The sequence below is a fragment of the Triplophysa rosa genome, linkage group LG5, assembly GCF_024868665.1.
Source record: "Triplophysa rosa linkage group LG5, Trosa_1v2, whole genome shotgun sequence".
Taxonomy (NCBI): domain Eukaryota; kingdom Metazoa; phylum Chordata; class Actinopteri; order Cypriniformes; family Nemacheilidae; genus Triplophysa; species Triplophysa rosa.
In genome coordinates, this window is record NC_079894.1 from 15933225 (window position 1) to 15941964 (window position 8740).

Below are 8740 nucleotides of genomic sequence, written 5' to 3' on the forward strand. Positions count from 1 at the left end.
AAAGCCACAGCGGCCGCAGTAACATCCGCGCCGTCTCCCGCTCACTGTTCACTGCATCTGCAGCTGGGGCCACATCAGGCCCCGCTGGCCTGTCCCGGTTCGGGCAAGTTTGCCTAATATGTCCAAATTCGCCACAAATTAAACATCTCATGGACTCAGAGCTAATGAATATTGTATAATCTTTACCCTCAATATTTAATTTCACCGATAGACTTAAAGGATCGCTCGGAGAGTTCAAAATCATAAAAGCCTGACGCCGAAAAGACATTACGTGCTTAATTTCAGGGTTTTTGCATCCAAGCGCAATCATTTTTATGGGACTCACTATTTTACCGTGCCTCTGAAGTATCTGCTCTAAACATTCATTTTTAACAAACGGAGGTACGTTTGATAAAACCACTTTCTTCGATGGACTTGACAAAGGTAAAACGGGTACAAAGGTCTCATTGATTACTAGTCCCGTCTCAATTAATTCATCCACCATTTGGCTTTGACTCAAAAAAATCACTATGGCCTTATTCATACGGGAGGCAGATCTAATATTAGCGCCTCCGACGACCGCACTCACGGCTATCAAACAAACCTCCACCGACACCGCGGCATCAGGCATACATTTGCAGCCATGCCCGAGTGTCAGCCGTGAGAAATCTCTTACATCCGACCCCATTACTCCCACACGCTGACCGAAGTCAGCAAAGGCTAAGTTTATCAACCTACACTAACACAAAAAGAGTTTAAACCTAAAAGAAACGGGAAAAGGTAGCTCTCACTTCAGCAGAGAGGTACTCACTCACGCCAACGTTCACTCGCTCCCAGCATGCACTTCGCAGCAGAGAGAGAGAGAGAGACGCGTGCGTTTTATTACTGCCGCAAACATTTTGGCATGCGTCTGTGTGTGTGTGCGTGCGTGTGCGCGTGGAGCATTTTAAAGTGTCAGAGAAAGACACAGCACGGGACTTGCCGCACGGAAGTAAATTTCCGAATGAAAGCGTCTTTACGGTCGGTAACTTTACTTCAGACGGAAGCGGGCTGTCTGACAGTAGCCCCGCCGCTCGCGACATCCTTTGACATCATACAGTGGTCGCGTCACACAGTTCCCTGTACTAAACAACTTGTCAAAGTATGTTCTGTGCACCTTCTGAGAGAACAGTCAGCTTTTGTGGGCGAGTTTGGAGGAGAGAGTAACTGAAATGGTTGTCAGTCAGCATGTCAGATGTTTTTTTTCTCAAATCATTTTGCAATGTAGCCTATAATATCCAACAGTTTTAGTTTATTCTATTTTTAGCTTATAGGCCTAATGTGGAATGACATTTTTAATTAACTGTTTTGTTGTAGGGGTACAGAGTAACTTACATTACATTCTTTTAGCAGTCAGTTATAGGCCTAATTAATATAGGCTATTCATGAAGGGAGAGGGCTCAATTTTTTGTTTGAATTTACTTTGTTTTGCTCAATTTTATATTAAGTTTTTATTGTATTTTATTGAAAAGCAAGACAAATTATAAAAAGCACATTTTGACTATTCAGTTTGTGCAATAGTGAAAAAAATGGCTTAATAAATAGAAGAAATGCAAAAAAACATGTTCGGTGTTCGGTATTATTCGGCCTTCGGCCAAGTGTTTCACATCATGTTCGGCTTCGGCCAAGAATTTTCGTTTCGTGCATCCCTAGTGAAAAGCATTCACTCTCTCACGAAGGTTCAGCCCCGGTAACGCAGTGACCTAATTATCCAATGCATTATGGTCACAGCCCAGGGCCCGTGCGCAGTGGCGGAGCCAGACAATTTTCATAGGGTGGCCAGACTGAGACCATAGCTCACACAGGGGTAGCACAGAAACTGATATCATCTTTTTTTTCCTATGTGGCAAGTCACTGTGGATCTAGTAGTGTTTCTTAGTCACTCACTCATTTACTTAAACAGGCAGTGATTGCCATTTAGAATTACATCATGAAGATCCACATAAGCTTTTTAATGTATTACTAAACTGATTTAAAAAAAAGATCTGAAACAGTGTGGCATTGCAGAAGGTGGTGTCTTTTTAATTGGTGATAAAGCTCACACCATAATGACAATTTACACGACATAAGAATATACCAGAATGCACTTTTATCAAACAAACATTACAATATCACAGAAAAACCAAAATATAGTAACCTTAACATTATGGGCAAGCATTTCAAAAATATTCCTTTGCAATACTTTGCATATATCATTTGGCTGCCAACTGCCAACAAAACATTTGAATTCCCTTTCAAGGAAATGACACAGACAGACCACCCCATTAACTAAATCAGCACTGAAAGTTGACTTTACTTTTAATGGCCTTCTACAACGCTCTTTTAAATGACACTGACACAGTGAAACTGTTTATATCTTGCAACTTTCATACTGCTAAATTAACAGCCTAAATTAACTTAGCAAACTTTACCATGTCTGTTTCAACTTCAGCACGCCAGCCATAATATACATACATTAAGGCAAGAAACATTTCAAACATAGTGAATAAACTTAATTCTTCTTGTTAACTTACCTGTGACCTCTTCTCTCGCGGCGGGAAACAGACAGTCCTCCGACTGCACGCGCAAAGTCCGTTGGAGCACTCGCGAACAACAACAACACTACTTCTTCTTCTTCTGTAATTGTGTTGGTGGTTGAAATTCAAGTTGAGTGTATTACCGCCACCTTCAGTTTGGGTGGAGAAGTACTTGTTTGAGGTGCGCTGTTGAAATGCGTCCATATGGGAATAACTGTGTACAGAAATGGTTCCGCAAAAAAGTCGCCGGAAAAGCAGTAGGGGGCGGGGGGGTGGCCAAAGATTAATTTATGGTGGCCTTGGCCACCATTGGCTACCCCCTGGCTCCGCCCCTGCCTGTGCGCACCTGGGGTCTGCACCGGAGGGAAGAAATGTTTTTTAGTTAATGACACCACAAAACGTATAAGCAATAAAAAGCACAGATTTTTATTATCTAACCAGAATGATATAATTGGTCAAGAGTGCACGTAACAACGCCAGCGCGTAACCCAGCGTAACGTTAGAATCAAGCGGACTTTTGGAGTAGTTGTCGTAGTTCAAAATGAGTGAGAGAAGTGGCTGTAGTAAATGTAAACGAAAAAGAGGAGAGGGAGGCATCTTTATTAAGAAATGTGCCGTTTATTCAAACATTCTTCAAACGGAGCCAGGAGGAGAATCAGGGTGAAGAAGTTGTGAAAGACGACAAGCAAGCTAACTAGGATCAGGGACCGAAGGAGGCTAGTGTTAGCGGCACAGCACAACTGGAGGACGAGGACGAGCCAGTTTTACCAGTGGAGGCTGCGGAGGTCACAGAGGTCGAGGCCAGCGGCGGAGCGGGAGCACATCTGGAGGCCGCCGAGGCTAGTGTTAGCGGCGCAGCACAATTGGGGGCCGAGGCAAGCTGTAGCAGCGAGAGCAGCAGCTGCAGCGCACAGTGGATTTATCAGGTGTCTGACCCGGTGTTGTGGGGGGCAGTCAACGAAGATGCTCACGCTGTCCTTATCGATCGTGGACCTGCTGCCTTTCATAACAGAAGGAGCAAATATCTCGCCTCAACCCGCGGTGGGGGTTTGGGTGGTAAGGTACTCTCCCTCACTAATGATCTGCTTAGCTGTCAACTCCTAAATGGGGAAAAAGTTCCCAGAGACTGGATCATCTATTCGCCATCCACAGGTAATATTTTTTGCTTTGCCTGTATGCCTTTTTCAACTAAGAAAAATTAATTTGTTAGTGGTTTTTCTGACTGGAAACACCCCGAGCGTGTGCGGGAGCATCAGAAAAGCACAGAGCACTGTAACTGCATGTTAGCATTGCTTAGGCGCTCATCTGTCAGAGGAAGCGGGACTGTGAACGCTAAACTAGTGCAACAGTTGGAAAGAGAGAAACGGTACTGGCAGGAGGTGCTCAAGCGGGTTGTGGTTGTCATTACATTTTTAAGTGAAAGAGGGCTACCTTTCCGTGGCGACGATGAAGTACTTAGGTCACCACCAGTGTTGGGGAAAGTTACTTTTAAAAGTAACTAGTTACAATATTGAGTTACTCTATAAAAAGTACTTAAATACGGTACTTGAGTACTTTTTGTGGAAAGTAACTGAAAGTACTTTTGCGTTACTTTTGCGTTACTATTTCTCACCTAACTGATGCTCATGCTTTTCCAGACTTTGCTGTTCTTTAGTGTTTAACACTGTAATGCATTTAACAATGCTATATAGCCTATAACACACCTTTATTTTCTTTAAAAAACACATTTCAAATATTTTCTGACCAGTAGTCCTCCACCTCATCAGAGATCTGCCTACTGTTGACACTGCTAACTTCGGTGTCACTCTCCATATTTATTGTGTTTTGACAGCGTGGCTAGTTGCACAAGATGGTGCCGGTGAGCTTTTGGGACGGCAGAGTAGTTTCCAGTCGTATAACACTGTGTGGGAAAAGGAGGATTTTTGGCCGACAAATATGGGTGTTTTTTTTTTTATTTAAAAAAGTAATATACAGTATAAGCGATATGACAGATCCTCTTTGCATTGCTGAGCACTTCGTTTAGCCAAAACAACTTGATAGTGTTATACGAAATTATGATTAATCTAATATATAATATGTTACTAATATTATATAATATTATTTTGAGGGGAAAATGACATTTAACATACAGAGGTGGGTAGAGTAGCCAAAATCTTTACTCAAATAAAAGTACAAGTAACTAGAGAAATTGTTACTCAAGTAAAAGTAAAAGTCACTATTTTAAAAATTACTTGAGTAAAAGTAAAAAAGTATGCAATGAAAAAACTACTCAAGTAGCTAGTTACTTAGTTACTTTGTATCTGATTATATAGGCCTACTACATAAAATTAATATTAACGCCAATATTTTAATATTACATTTTAATCAATATTTTTAATTATCATAAGCAGATATCTTTGCAATATACTAGAGAGACTAAAGAATAGACAAACACAGAAGAGACAAGCATTTCTGTAAATTTCATCTAGTCCTGATGTCAATGTAGTTTACACAACTTATTTAGAATAATAGACCATGTCAAACTAAAGCATGAACTAAACTCAGAGCATTTCCTAAGATGATCTAGAACATCTGCAGTGCTCTCTTAAATGAAATACACATTTTTGAACAAAGCTCATGTTTTCTCGTGTTGTGTCACGTGTGTGTTGTGAAACGCTCTTACTTGTAAACAAACAGTAAACAGTGAACCACACGCCCATCAACAAGTTTTCTTCCTTCTGTTCTTCAAATGTATATTTCTGCAAGCCCACGTCTCTGTGTCTGACAGGTAACGCGCATGTTGCTGTGTCTGACGAACAGGTCGCGCGGGTGCGCGCATATGGCGGGCATTTATCATTGCTGGCAAACAATATGACACATTTGCAGTTTTGATTGTATAGATATAGATTAATATCCACTTCATCCAACGCTCTTTGTGTTCTGCGTGTTCTTACGTTTCGCGCTACGAGGAGTGAGTAATCCTGCTTCAGATGATTCAGATCGTGCTGCGAACTGAACAAATCATTTGAACTGATTCATTAGCCTATTCAAATGGTTTTGCCCATTGTTCAATTAATGCTTTCAAAAGAATCGACTCAAAAGAATCGATCACTCGGGAATGCCCGTAAAAAGAGACGACAACCTTGAAATAAACAACGCGTTTTAAAAAGCATATTTTAAAATGAAGGAACGAAGGAACGTCACGCAATGTAAGTTATGTAACGAAGTAAAAGTACAGATTTTCTATTAGAAATTTACTCAAGTAAGAGTAAAAGTACACACTTTTAATGTTACTTAAAAAGTACATATTTTCCAAAATGTTACTCAAGTAAATGTAACGAAGTAAATGTAGCGCGTTACTACCCACCTCTGGTCACATATTATGTTGTATATATGCTGGTATTTGGTGAGGAGACTAACAGATGACAGTTGTTCCTCTCTTTCTCCCGTGCTCCCCAACCCTTCTTCTAACAGTGACCATACCCATATACTGTAAATCTGCAGATCTGTCTGTGCGTGCAGCGCCACAAACAGTCGAACACAGCTTATGTTTACATTCACGTGCAGTGTTGGGCAAGTTACTCTGGAAATGTAATTAAATTACTGATTACTCCTTTTAAAAGTAATCAAGTTACTGGTCTGATTACTTTATTTCAAAAGTAATTAGTTACACTACTTGTTACATTGCTCGTTACATTACTACCCCCCACCCCTCAAAAACACAAAATAACCTCTTTAGCCTTCTCAAGACTAAACTTTATTGGGAAATGCATACTCTATCTTGTCTTTAATTATTTTAATACATTCTTTTTGCTTATTCCATACTAAAGCCTGTCATAAATAATAATAATAATTAAACTCTGAGACATTTTAACTTAACATTTTTTTCATATGTTAACTAGTATTTCTAAACCTGCATATTCCATAATGTAAAAAGTCTCTCCTTAGTTTCTTATAACTTGTATATCTTAACTAGTGCTTCTGCATATTTCTATCATGATTTCTTCATCATTTAACAAATATAACAACGTTAGAGCAGCAAAAACTAGTCTGACAAAACATAACATGTTGCTAATAGCAGCCTGGCACTCGACAGTAGAAGTTGATTCATTGCTCTCCATGCCCGGTGACATTACTTTCTCCAGAAGTTTAACCGTGCTGTACTGCCCTTTCAGGTTGTTTTTCGTGGGAGAGAGGGTTTTGCTTACCTCCACATGACACGCACAACAATGTTCTTGCCTTTGACAGAAATAAACTCAAAATAATGATTGTATTTCCAGCTACAGAACACATACGTTTCTCTCTCCATGCTGAGTTTGTTTTCGCTGGTAGTACCAAAGATTGTCTTGTGATAGGGAGATGAATGGGTCTGTAATATTTACAATTGGAGCATAAAGGCTAACATCGATCACAAGAGGCACCTCAGCCAATCATATCCGGTGTCTAGTCTCCTTGCCTGCATTCCGCGCGGCGATAGCATTGACCGTTACGAGTTTTTAGCTTAAGGTGGCAGGCTTTCCATAGAGTGGCTTTAGTAGTACTCTCCGCACAGGCGCGTTTCAGTTTGATGACGTCGCGGGTGCGACAGGCATCCAGACTTCGAAATTGCTATTTTGCGTTTTACAATTTAATTGATAAAACGATACAACGGCAACGATGTAACGCAGCTGTAACGTATAGTTACCTGGGCTTGGAACTATAATCTAATTACTATTTTAAGAATTATAACGTGTTAAATTATTCCGTTACCAAAAAAGTAATGAAACTACTGTTATGCGTTACTTAGTAACGTGTTAATGCCCAACACTGTTCACGAGGCATGAGACCATTGATTGTTGTTGCGTGTCATGACTTGCACTAATTTCGCGATCTGAAAGTTATCTTCCAAACATGACCGGCATTTGCAGGACAATTGATTGCTGTTGCGACTCGTGACTCGCGCTAATTTCACGATCTGAAAGTTATCTATTGAGCATGACCGGCATTTGCAGGCATTTTGTCCATGGTGGCGAGTGTGGCCACACTTTAGCTCCGCATCTGAGCTCTCGCCTCCCATCACTGTGTCAAGGGTTGCCAGATTTGCGTAACAAAAACGAAGCCGGAACACTGCAAACATGGCAAAACTGCCTATGTCTGACTAGCGACTGTTTCTGCGCAAGCATGAGCGATCATGTCTACACTACTTTTAATTCAGAATTTCACTTCTGCAGTTTAAAAAATGTTCATATAAAATCAATGACTGAAAAGTAACTCGAGTTACTTGAAAAACAAAGTAACTTGAGTATTGATATGTAAATTTATAAAGTAACTGCGTTACATTACTCGTTACTTAAAAAGTACTCTGATTACGTAACGCATGTTACTTGTAACTTTCTTGGCATTCTGGAGGTCATCTCTCAGTTTGATCCTTTTCTCGCTGAGCACATTAATAAGTATGGACAGAAGGGTAGGGGCAGCACATCCTATCTTTCATCAACTATTTGCGAGGATTTGATCAAGCAAATTGGCGACAAAGTAAAAACTACCACAGCTGCAGAGATTCAACAGGCTAAATATTTTTCTGTGATAGTAGACTCTACTCCTGACCTGTCACATACTGACCAGCTGACATTCATTTTTAGATTTGTGAGTAAAGAAGGGAAAATAATTGAACGATTTGTTGGCTTTGAACCAATTGAGAGTCACACAGGGGAGAGTCTGGCTAACACTGTAATGACTTTGCTTGACAGTTTAAGCTTAGATATTGCAAACTGCAGAGGCCAAAGATATGATAATGCCAGCAATATGTCAGGGCGTTATAATAGGCTGCAGGCTCACTTGAAGAAAAAAATCCATTAATCCATTACATACCATGCGCAGCACATTCTCTCAATTTGGTGGGTGTCAACAGTATAGAAGGCAGCTGTCAAGATGCAAGTAAGTTCTTTGACCTCATGCAGTCCCTATATGCCATTTGTCAGACAGCCCCTGAGGAGGAGAGAGAAAGACAGAGACAGCCCCTGAGGAGGAGAGAGACAGCCCCTGAGGAGGAGAGAGAAAGACAGAGACAGCTCCTGAGAAGGAGAGAGACAGACAGAGACAGCCCCCGAGGAGGAGAGAGACAGACAGAGACAGCCCCCGAGGAGGAGAGAGACAGACAGAGACAGCCCCTGAGGAGGAGAGAGACAGACAGAGACAGCCCCTGAGGAGGAGAGAGACAGACAGAGACAGCCCCTGAGGAGGAGAGA